Below are 13,007 nucleotides of genomic sequence, written 5' to 3'. Positions count from 1 at the left end.
TGTCCAAATTAATTTATATAATTACTAGAATATATGTGAATAATCATAAAGTAAGGCTAGAAATCATAATGAAAAAATAGCATTTGTATCAACAAAAGTTTAAACTACTACTAGACACAAAAAGATAAAAGACAATCTGATTACAAAATAATAAAGCAAAATAAGACAAAAATAGTTGGTATTCTTGAAACATAATGTTCTTTGTTTTACAAACCTGTAAGAAAAAATGATGAACCTCAACAGAAATGAGCAATAAGGGGGTAAAAAAAAGAATTCAGCCTTAGTACCAATCACAGAACTGCATTTAATCCAAACATACCTTTGGCTTTTCAAATTGTTAATGATTTACATTAAAAAATCAATATAAAAATAATACAGCTAATATGGGCATTAGGGGAAAGGGGCATTCTGGATTTACTGGAGAGAAAGTATATATCCACACAACCATGTAGGAAGACATTTCGAGTCTATTAAAAAACAGATAATCACACATAAAACTTGGAAACTTCCCACCCATTCTACTTCTTTTAAAAATGGACAAATGTACAAAGATGTATATACAAGAATGCTCACCATATTTTTTTTCCAAAAAGAACTCTAAATTGGAAACCTAAGTTCCTAACAATAGAGAACTAGTTAAATATAACATGGTACAGCCATATAATGGAGTATTATGTGGTCATTAAAAATGATGGTAAAGATGTAAATTTATTGACATGGAAAGACAGTCACATATAAGTGAAAAAGCAGTTTACAAAACAATATGAATTGTAATGATCCCATTTAAAACAAATATATACATGTTTCAGTGTATATATTCGTATGGGGAAAACTCTGGAAGGATAAACATCAAAATGTTAACAGTGGCTATCTCTGGGTAGTAGAATTTTAGACAGTTTAAATTTTGTTTGTTTTGCTTACTTGAATTTTATAAGGTATCTACAGTCTCTACAATGAATATGTATTATTTGTGTAATTGAGAAAAAAAAAAATAGGGTGATGTCCCATGCCTGTAATCCCAGCACTTGGGAACTTGAGGTAGGAAGACTGTAACTTCAAAGCCAGCCTAAGTTACACAGTGATCTCCTATCTCAAAAAGCAAACCATAAGCTTATCTTACATACAGTTCCAAAAGTTTCAAAGAGTCTTCATACAAAATCAGTTTCTAATCTGTGAATTTTTATAATAAAGTTCTAATTTCTGAAGAAAAAAAAAAGCAAACCAAATTTTAAAAATCAAAATCAGAAAAAAAAATTAGATAGTAATGGCAAGAGTCTTCTCTTATTTCCTCACTGGGAATAGCCCTCTAACTACTTGTTAATGCAACACATATACTAGGATATACCTAGCCAATATTGGAACATTTACAAACTGTGAAGTAGAAGGCAGCCCCTACCACCACATAAACTATATAAGGCAGCTTATCTGAATTTTAATTCTTCTCTTTCTGCTCTTTTCCTTTATCCATCCATCCATCCATCCATCCATCCAGCCAGCCAGCCAGCCAGCCAGCCAGCCAGCCAACCAACCAACCAACCAACCAACCAACCAACCAACCAACCATGTTATTCCAGTTATTGAGCTGGGGATAAAAATAAACAAACCATGGCTTTCATCCTAAAAGGCCTGCTGACATATATCAAGGATACCTTTAATTTTCACCCATTTAGAAGGTATTTCTAGGTTATGGACTGCCCATACAATACCATAAAGCACAGAAATGGTGCTAAAATGCAGGAAAAGTTGGGGACATGCAAAACAATATCTTTGTTTTCCTAAGACACTTTCAGAGGCTACAATACTGCCTACTTCTATGATAAGGACATTCAAACTATCTGCAGGATGTTTCTTTCTCCTAAAAGGTACAACCATGTATTAACTGTTATTTACTGTTTTAACCCAAACACCCAAAGAAACTAAACTAGCTTTTAAGCACTGGCTTTGGAGTCAAATGTGTAATTCAAAATCCTATTCTCACACAACTAATAATGAAACTTTGACAAGTTTCTTAAACCACCTAAGTTTTAGTTTCTTAAGTATGGAAAAATGAAGATTTAAAGGTTATTATTCAGAAGGTTCTTGTGAAGACTAAAGATAAATTATATAAAAACCCAAGAACAGTACCTGACACTTGTTTCCTAACAACCAGTTATTTTTTATTATGTCCAAAGTTCAACTATTTCCTCTAGGTAGCAGCCTGATACCTTTATTGTATTTGCTCTCTTAGTGAATGGCACCATCTAGTAGCTCAAGCTAGCTTTCTAATTATAAACAGTTATCTTTCTGAAGTACAGATTTGATCAATGGCTGTTACTTGGCGTTTAGGACTTTTGGTCTACTTGGAGCTATACTTACATTTTTCATGGGAACAGAATTTGAGGACAATCTATTCGTTGAAATTTTCAATGCAGGCAAAATAAGAAACAGAATTTGGTCGAGAAAGCACTGAACATAGAATTGGTAGACAACAGATAAAGTCATAGACCTATCACTTATAATAAGTTTAGGATTTGAAAGCCAGGCATGGTGGCGCACGCCTTTAATCCCAGCACTTGGGAGGCAGAGGTAGGAAGATTGCCGTGACTTCGAGGCCACCCTGAGACTACATAGTGAATTCCAGGTCAGCCTGGGCAAGAGTGAGACCCTACCTCAAAAAATAAAAAAAAAAAAAGTTTAGGATTTGGGACAAGTCAGAGTTTTATCTGGTCAAATGGGGATATATTTGCCCTGTCTAGGCTCAAAACTGAGATAACTCATATGAAAGCACTATTAAGAGCTGTAACAATGCAAATTACTAACTATTAAGATGAAGTGGCTTCATAAAGATAAAATGATGTAACATACAGTCCTTTGGATCTTGGGAGTTTATTTTTTTTTTTCATTTTTGTTTATTTTCTTGCTTTCTTTTATGGTACTGGGGATAGAACTTAGGGCCTTGCACATGCTAGGCCAAGTGCTGTGCCACTGACTGAAGTTTAAAAATCGGAATGAACAAAGGATCTCAAAGCCTGTGTTCCAATTACAATGTATTCTAATTCTTTCTACCATCTTCTCACTTATACTTGAATGAATACTTGAACAAGAATGCAGGCTCACAAGGCAGTTTGTTACACCGTCTCAGATAAAGCATTTGCCTGAAGACTATAACATCATAGGAAGTGAATCTACATTTATGCCTATAAATACTGTTGTGTCTCTAACTCAAGTTTCTTCAAATATTTAACACAGAAAAAACTTGTCATCCTCTTTTCTGAGCAGACTGATTCTTCTTAAAAGGTGATATATGAAGCTGGGCATGGTGGCACATGCCTTTAATCCCAGCACTCAGGAGGCAGAGGTAGGAGGATTGCTGTGAGTTCGAGACCACCCTGAGACTACATAGTGAATTCCAGGTCAGTTTACACTAAAGTGAGATCCTGCCTTGAAAAATCAGATTTTAAAAAGTGGTATATGAAACTGCATGCAACTAATACTCCAACTCTGGTATGACCAATGCAGAAAAGGGCATAGCACTTCCCTTGTCCTATTATTAATGCTATTCACATTTGAATTCTTTTAGGTAAGTTCCAACATACTGTTGACACATACTAAGTTTCCTGCTGATTTGATCTTTGTCTTCTTTATTTATACTACAACTTAGTATGTGTGTCAACAATATGTTGGGGCATACTCAAAAGAATGCATCTTTTATCCTGAACCTATTTTTACTCTCAGTCCCATGAATAAAGCCTTACTTAAATTATTATTCACCTTTTTACAGTCCTGATCCATTGCTAAGGTTTCTATAGATTTATTTCAAAATCTGCAGCCTCTTCACTAATTTAAGCTTCATGTCACCCACAAATTTTACAATGTATTTTCCTTTCTGAACTATTTGGTTAATTAACAGTATATACAGTCAAAACAATCTAAGAAGACCATTAAGTGAAAACTCTACTTTCTTCCTGAGTTTAGTAAAGACATGAAACTCTGAACTTCATTTCAAAATAGGAAAATATGAAAGCTAATGTCTCCTACATGCCAGAGAAACATTGTAAAGTTTTTCCTTTATTTCAATGAACATTTTGTATAATCTTATCAAAACAAGGGTTCAGATGTTATCTATTAGAAACGAAGCCAGGCATGATGGCGCACACCTTTAATCCTAGCACTTGGAAGGCAGAGGTAGGAGTATGGCAGTGATTTTGAGGTCACCCTGAGACTACAGGGTGAACACCAGGTCAGTCTGAGCTAGAGTGAGACCCTACCTAGAAGAACAAAGAAAAATACAAAACAAACAAAAGAAATGAACATAAGGGTACTTCTGAAATTAAGAAGTTTAAATTTCCCAGGCTGGGTGTGGTGGCACATGCCTTTAATCCCAGCACTTGGGAGACAGAGGTAGGAGGATCACCATGAGTTCTAGGCCACCCTGAGAATATAGAATGAGTTCCAGGTCAGCCTGGGCTAGAGTGAGGCTGTACCTCGGAAAACAAAAATTACCAAAAAAATGAGTTTAAATTTCTCTTTTGAAAAGTGACCCTTGGTAATGCTTAGATATTGAATGAATCATTAGTCTGACCTACTACTACTATACTTGCTATAGTTCCCAAAGTTCAAGGTGTAGTACCTACTAAACAAAAAAATATATTTATCTAATTTTACCAAACAAAAACATGTCTGGGGCTGAAGAGATGGCTTAGCAGTTAAGGCGCTTGCTTTTGAAGACTAAAGACCCATGTTCCACTCTCCAGATCCCACCTAAGCCAGATGCACAAAGGTGAGACAAACACATGCCCACTAGGTGGAGCAAGCATCTGGAGTTAGACTTCAGTGGCTAAGGCTCTGGCATGCCAATTCTCTCTTTCTCTCTCAAAACAAAAACAAAAACAAAAAAAACATGTTTTGAAGCTAGCTAGTACCATGTTTAAACCCTAGCTCTCTGTCATCTACTGGTAACCTGAACACTGAGAAAATTAGCTAAAATTCTTAGTTGTGGTCTCTCCACTCATAAGATGCATCTAATGCCCACCTCACGGGGATATAGCAATTAGGACCATAGGGCAATAAATGCTATATTTCTGTACAATGTAGCTAAAGAATGAGTATGAACAAAAGCTAGTTAAAAAGTGAGAAAAATGTATTATCTTCTCTCACCCCATCACAAGGCCTGCCAGCCAAAAACACAAACAAACAAAAAAACCCAAAATAAAAAGCAGCATTGAAACTGTGGAACTTGGCAGATTATACATATGCAAATATAATATGAAGTACTGGAAAGGGTTAGAAAATGCTAATCATGCTTTACTTTGTTAGTCTGAAATGTTTAAGAAATGTCACAAATTGGGATAACCTAAAATACTGATATGATCAGTACAAATCAGATAAAGGAGACTATTCAGTTTCAGAAGGAATGATTTTCAAAATATCTTCCAATGTTGCATAAAATTATCAATATAATCTTTCAGGCTTAGAGACAGAATAATTCAATCAGTGATTATAAACTGAAGTTTCAACACCTCAAGACTGTTCGCAAGTATTTTAAGGGAAATACTAACATCTTAAAAAATAAGAATATTTTCTTAATTAAAAATGTTTCATTTTAAATAAACCCTACCATATAGATTATTTTATAATAGTAACATGTTATGGTGTATATTCCCAAGCTGTTGTCCTGATATCTCTGGAGAAAATATAAAATAGTTAAAAAATTCTTCAACTCTAACAGGAGATCATCAATGTACAAGTATACTAGGACTAAGTAATGACCTGTGACTGATAAAATTCAACCTTTACCTTTGTAGGACATACCAACTACTGACATGATCTTACCTAGAAGTAAAATGAACATACGAAAATTGGGAGAAAAGGATCCTACACAGAGAATAACAGTCTGAAATAACAGGAAGAGAAGAGAGGGTATAGGTCATAATGTATTGATATAGAGACCCAAGTTGTAGGAAGGAACAAGGATCACACTTTTAAACCACCCTCAAATTTCCACAAGTATATGTGCCTTCCAAACTCCCTGATTTCAAAAGTGGTTTTCCTGTCCAAAGGATATACACAGCAAAAATTTCATCATAAAGGTGCTGAGTATGAGGCATCAGAAACCTCTCTCCAACTCTGGCCAATATAACACTGTATTTGTTCAGAATCAAAAGAAGCTTCTAGGCAATCACACTGAAACAATAAGAAACAAGCATTTTATATTCTTAATAAGGAATGGATATAATCCTTACCAATGTGACAGGATTAAGAATCAGCTCCTCATTTATCCTAAGGAAATATCAGAAATGTGCATAAAGACTTATGTACAGTGATATTCATCATACTCATTATACTGTAAAATAGAAAACAATCTAAGTGACCAACAGGGGACTGGTTAAATAATTCTTAATACATCTATTCATATGTAGGAACACTATGCAATGGTTAAAATCAGGGCCTCAATGAAAACTAATGATGTAAAAATATGCTTGTAATATATTGAATTATAAGGATACAAAAGGGGCTGGAGAGATGGCTTAGTGGTTAAGGCATTTGCCTGTGAAGCCTAAGGACCCTGGTTTGACTCCCTAGAACACACCTAAGCAGGATGCACAAGGTGGCATATGCATCTGGAGTCCATGTTCAGTGGCTGGAGGCCATGCGTGCCCATCCTCTCTATATTTGCTTCTTTCTCTCAAATAAATAAAAATATTTTTAAAAATATGAAGAAGGATACAAAACCGTTTTGACCCAAATGTGTACCCAAATGGGTATATGTAACTGGCAAAACATAAAATCTTATTAGCAGTTACCTGGGCCATAGGATTTTCTTCTTTGTACTGTCTTCAAAATTGTACGCATTTATTATGTATTATTTTTACAAAGAGGAAAAAAAGGAATTAAAATTTAGTTTATTTTTAGTTACAGTGCACTTATGCCTGCTTTGTTTTAGCTCTCTTGCTACCAAATACTCGTTAGTACCCAAGACTGTTCTATTTTTTAGACAAGGGTAGGAATGACCTCTGGTTATATCTATATTTTTAAGTTTATGAGGACCCTTTCTGAAGATTTTATTTAGGTTTTTTTTCCTGATCCTGTGGTTTCAGTCTCAGAAAAGATTGTTTAGGCCTTTTGTGTACCCCTAAAGGGAACTCTGTTTATGAAACAAGATGTGTTGAAAGAAGAATAAAGAAATTAAATCACAGTAGCCAAAACTTAAGTCTGTATTGTGAATAGCAAGTATTAGAACACACAAGGCAGAAAACAGAATCCATGCCACAGAGGACAAATTTGAATATATGAAAAAAATAAAGAAAGAAAATAGTTAAAAACTATGGAAGACAGACATAATCTATGAATAACAAATGTTCCTAAGGGGGGAAAAACAGCAGTTTAATCAATCAAAAGTATAGAAAACTTTCCAGTTCTGAAAAAAAAATACCTGAGACTGCAGATTGAGAAGGTTCAACAGAGATCATCAACACCAAGACATGTCCTGGCAATTTTTTTTTAAATTTCAAGGATAAAGATATAATCCTACAAGCATACAAGCAGAAAAAATAGGTTATTTCAAAGGAACTAAAATCAGATTGCCATCAGATTTCTCCTCTGTAACAATAAAATGCCAGAAGATAATGAAGAGAGTTGAAAGGGAAAAGTTATGATCTAAGATTTTTATACCTCACCCTAGTTTTTCATGTACAAAGGTCACAGAAAATTATTCTTAGATTTTCAAAGTCTTATAAAATTCACCATTTTGATAGTATCTTTTAAAAATAAACTGTTCAAAGGTACATCCCAGACCATCAAAATCTCAAGAATATTGACATAGGAAAGCACTAGTGAAGTTTACTGACACAAACTTAGTATCTAGAAATAACTGAATAAATATTAAAAGACCAAAAATGAACAAAATTGAGATAAGCATATAAACAATATATAAGAAAAGTACTTTAGAAAGTTAAAGTTAAGAATTATAACCTTAGGTTACGTTAACATGGATTCAAAGAGATAGCAGGAGAATAAAAAGTGCTAAATGCTTCATCTTTCCTAAAACTGTATTTAATGACTATTTTAGTACTTAATAGATAAGTACTAGTTTTGATTTTTTTTTTCAGAAAACACACACCATAATGTTTATTTATAATCCAAATCACCTAAGAGGGTAGTAACTGGTAAATACTCTTTTTTTTTTTTTTTTTAGGCAGGGTTTCACTTTAGCTCAGGCTGATCTGGAATTCCCTATGTAATCTCAGGGTGGCCTCGAACTCATGGTGATCCTCCCGCCTCTGCCTCCCAAGTGCTGGGATTAAAGGCGTGTGCCACCACGCCCAGCTCGTAACTGGTAGATACTCTTGATAATACTTATGTTGGTATCACATTCAGTCCAGTCCTAAGAGCATGAGGCAGGTATAATTACTCCCACTTTACATTTGAGAAAATCAAGGCTTAGCAGTTAATTAGAATGGCAGAAACAGGACTCAACCCCAAGTCTTTCCAGCTTGATGATTCTATATTTCAAACCCATCTCAAAACAATCCATATGGCAGAAGGAAAAAAACACAAGGAAAAAAATGTGCAAAATGACAGAAATCATCCCAAAATGAAATGAGAAATTCCAAATTCCAAGCATCTAATTAAAAGAGAATGACTTAGTAGGTTTTGATGCTATTACTTACAGAGGTTTCTTTTCCTTTTTGCAGTGTAAGGGATGAAATCCATGATCTTACACATGCTAGGCAAGTGCTTTACCACTGAGTTTTATCTGCACCCATTTTTACTTTTTATTTTGAGACAGGGTCTCATTGAATTTCCCACCTGGTAATGAAGTCACTCTGTAGCCCAGGCAGGCCTTGCACTTGCAATCTTCCTGCCTCAGCCTTCCAAGCAGCTGTGATTACAGGACTGAATCACCAGGCCCAGATCCAGAATTATTTTTATAAGCAATAATGGTATGGCAGTTAATATGCTTTAAAAAGTCTTTGCCTTAGAAAATACAATGCAAATATTTTTATCTGAATTAATGCATTAAGGACAAGCTTCAAAATAATCCACTGGAGCTGGGGAGAGGAAGACTGTGAGGGGTAGTGAGTATGGATAGGGAGGAGAAGGAATAAAATAGTAGGCCATGCATGAGCTGATAATTTTTGAGGCTGGGTTATGGGAAGTACCCTAGTATATGTTTGAAATGTTTCACACACACAAAAAATCTGTATTTTAAAAAATTATTTTATTATTTATTTATTTGAGAGACAGAATGAGGCAGAGGAAGAAAGAGAGAATGGGTGTGCCAGGGCCGCCAGCCACTGCAAACAAACTCCAGATACATGCACCACCTTGTGTGTCTGGCATACATGGGTCTTGGGAAGTTGAACGGAGGTCCTTTTGCTTTGCAGGAAAGTGCCTTAACTGCTAAGCCATCTCTCCAGCCCAGCTATATTTTTAAGAAGGAAAAAAGAGCTACTGCTTTAAATAAGAATCTTCTTCCCCCGCAGATAAAAGCCTAAACAAAAGAGCTAAGTATAGAAAAAAAAGAAAAAGACACAAAACTTTTTTTTTTTGCAGTGCTGAGACTTGAATCTAGGACCTCTACATACTATGCAAGTGCTTTGAGTTATCCTCAGCCCCAAACTCATTATTTTGTACAATTAATATATACTATATTTAAAAGACTTGCCATGGCTGTGGCATTTACAACCTTACAGTGATTGTTGGTGGTTGCACAGGACTTATACAATATTGGGCTTGTCAACACTCTAACATGGATGGTAGAGGGCAAAAACAAAAGACAAAACAGTAATAAATAGAAGAGGGACTAGTTGGAAAGAAGGGGTTCAGTGGAAGGGGGCTGGATAGGGGGGTCCAGAAAAGGTAATGAGAGGGAATTATGATCAAAACATACATGTATGAAGATTGTCAATAATATTTTAAAAGGAAACAAGTGTTTCTAACATTAATGCCAAAAATAAAATGTAAAGCAAAAAACTTTTAATCAGATTTAAAATGTCACCTTATTAGAAGTAACGATATAATAGCACTGAATATACATAGCAATGGTAGTTTCTATAATTTCCTAAGCTCTTACCTACTGTATTTATTATCTCTGATGCTTTGAACAACTTTGTGAGGCACAGTCACCAATTAATAAATGAGGATATTAAAGCAAGATGGGTATGTATAGTCCTAAATCCTAGCGAGATGCATGGCACATAGCATGTGCTCAATAAATAATTATGAACATACAAAAACTCTATTATCATGATCAAGGCTAACAAGTAGGTCCCACAATCCCAAATCTAAATCTAAAACCCACTATTCTTTTTATAATTTGCAAACAGAGAGAGATAAAGAGAGACAGAGAGAATGGGTGCATTTGGGCCTCTAGCCACTACAAAGAAACTCTAGACACATGCACCACTTTGTGCATCTGGCTTTATGTGGGCTCTGGGGAATTGAACCCAGGTCATTAGGCTTTGTAGATAAATGCCTTAACTGCTGAGCCATCTCTCCAGCCCTAAAACCTGCTAGTCTTAATCCAAAAATATTTAATAGCGCTATGTCATATCAAGAGTACAGATGGGTATTTAATTTCTTCCGTATAGGTTTCTTTAACTCTAGGATTTATAAAATAGGTTTATGAAATTGGCATGTGTTATTTTTATGCACAAAATCATCAAAAATAGTAAATGCATAATACTACTGAACATCTAGCCATAGACTAAACAAGTCACAAAAATATAAAAGTAGATGTTTTAGGATTATAATGTGAAATACATGGAAACAAAGATGTGAAGATATTAGCACATGAACATCAACAGTCATAATGAATAAAACAAGACTTGAAATCACTTATATTAGGATAGGTAAATACTATATCTTATAATGTAAAAAGATTAGAGCCTCTTCACAAGTATCTATGAAAAGTTATAAAAACTGACCATGTTCTAGACCACATAGTAAGTCTACAATTCTTTAAGGCAGAAATCATACATATTTTCTGATGATAATAGAATTGTCTGAATTTAAATTAATGTTAACTGAAATGTATTGGTTTTTTTGAGGTAGAGTCTTGCTCTAGCTCAAGCTGACCTGGAATTCACTATGTATTCTCAGGGTGTCCTCAAACTCATAGCCATCTTCTACCTCTGCCTCCCAAGTGCTGGGATTAAAGGCGTGTGCCACCACACTTGACCTGAAATGTTAATACTAAATGAAGTAATCCTTGTAGTACCACCTATTAGTGCTCTGACATTTCATTTAAAATAAAATATGGGCTATGCTGTTATATATAGCAGAGATTTAGAGTTAATACTTTATACAAGATCACAGAGATAGCTGAACCTAAGTCCAAATCCAAAGTACTTGTGTGGTGGTTTGATTCAGGTGTCCCCTATTAAACTTAGGTATTCTGAATGTTAGGTTCCCAGCTGATGGATATTTGGGAATTAATGCCTCCTGGAGGGAGTGTATTGTTGGAGGTGGGCTTATGGGTGTTATAGCCGGTTTCCCCATGCCAGTGTTTGGCACACTCTCCTGTTGCTATTGCCCACCTTATGTTGGCCAGGGGGTGATGTCCACCCGCTGCTCATGCCATCATTTCCCCCTGCCATCGTGGAGCTTCCCCTCAAACCTGTAAACCAAAATAAATCTCTTTTTCCCAGAAGCTGCTCTTGGTTGGGTGATTTCTACCAGCAATGTGAACCTGATATTTGCACTTAGGCAGAAATGCAGTTATGTCACTGTTACATTGAAAAAGTATAAAAAGTAGAGAAAAACGTAGAGTTCATTAATATAACATGCTCTGAAAGTGTCCAATTGATAAATATATTATTATGGCTCACTTTTCTTATCATATCATCGACTGGACATTATTTTCAGATGCGATCAGGTGCATCCAGGATGATATGGCTGTAGAATAGACACAGTATTTCAAGTCACACAATCTCCTAAAAAGGGTTCATTTAAATACATTCATTTTAAAATAGGACAGTGAAAAAAGGGGGGAATATAAGACTAGATAAATTAGGGAACAAAGTGTAAATATGATTTGCCACTAAAAACCAGTGTCACCTTAGAAAAGTCATTTTTTTTTTCTGGTAGTTAGCTACAGTCCATCACAGTTATATGGAACTTTGGCCAACATGGATTTGAGAGTCTGCCACTAAGTGTCAGAAAGTCCTTCAGTATTTTGTAATCCTTTGGAGTTTGAGGATTAAAGTTTTGGACTAACATTTTTAAGATTTTGTGCTTTTTCTAACACCTGGGGAAATTACAGATTCTGTACTTATTGCCATTTTTATATTTCTAAGCCTTGTTTTCTTTGATCTGCATTCAAAATATGTTTATCTATGCCCATTCAAGCTACATGTTTCCCAGTGTAAATAAGGATAATGTCAAAAAATAGGACAGAACAACTGTTGTTAGCTATAAGAAAACACTAATGTAATTTTCTTTTAAAAAAATATATGTATATTATTGACAACATCTATAATTACAGACAACAAACCATGGTATATCCCTCCCTTCCCATCCCCCCGCTCACTTTACCCTTCATAACTCTGCTCTCCATCATCTCTCCATTCTCTCTCTTTTAATTTGATGTCATCATATTTTTCTCCTATTATAAAGGTCTTGTGTGGGTATTGCTAGGCACTGTGAGGTCTTGGATATTGAGGCCAAATTCTGTCCAGACAGTTGTATGTAAGGAGTGGTACCCTTCTTTTGGCTCTTACATTCTTTCCACCACCTCTTCCACAATGGACCCTGAGCCTTGGAGGGTGTGAGATGTTTCAGTGCTGGATACTACTCTGTCCCTTCTTCTCAGCACTATGTTGCCTTTTGGGTCATCCCAGTGGTCATCACAATCTGAAAAGAGAAGCTTCTCTAACCAGAAGTGACAGTAGCATTAATACATGAGTATGAACATTAAGTGGAGTGCTTTCAGGACAATTTGGTGAGAATAATAAATGCATTTATCCAGACAAGAGCAGGCTTTATTCCCCTAAGGTTTATGACCTCTCCTGCTTTTGATTAGGTTT

The 13,007-nt window shown here is 35.3% G+C and overlaps 1 protein-coding gene across 6 annotated transcripts in view; it reads right to left on the bottom strand.

Moving 5' to 3' along the window:
• The window catches only part of Rps6ka3 (ribosomal protein S6 kinase A3), a 125,363-nt gene that overhangs the window by 89,452 nt on the left and 22,904 nt on the right, over positions 1 to 13,007 (bottom strand). Inside the window, exons 2-3 of one of the 6 annotated variants that reach the window (XM_045140076.1) lie at positions 7,412 to 7,506; positions 6,222 to 6,322 (exon numbers count right to left, since the gene is read on the bottom strand). The exons of 3 other annotated variants lie outside the window; for them this stretch is intronic. The gene's annotated coding sequence lies outside the window, so the exon portion shown is untranslated. The remainder of the gene's footprint in view (positions 1 to 6,221; positions 6,323 to 7,411; positions 7,507 to 13,007) is intronic. 2 more of the 6 variants (XM_045140075.1, XM_045140077.1) reach the window with 2 other exon arrangements.

This window comes from Jaculus jaculus, chromosome X, assembly GCF_020740685.1.
Source record: "Jaculus jaculus isolate mJacJac1 chromosome X, mJacJac1.mat.Y.cur, whole genome shotgun sequence".
NCBI lineage: Eukaryota > Metazoa > Chordata > Mammalia > Rodentia > Dipodidae > Jaculus > Jaculus jaculus.
Note: the sequence above shows the minus strand (reverse complement) of the source record. Positions and strands in the feature narration are given on the sequence as shown.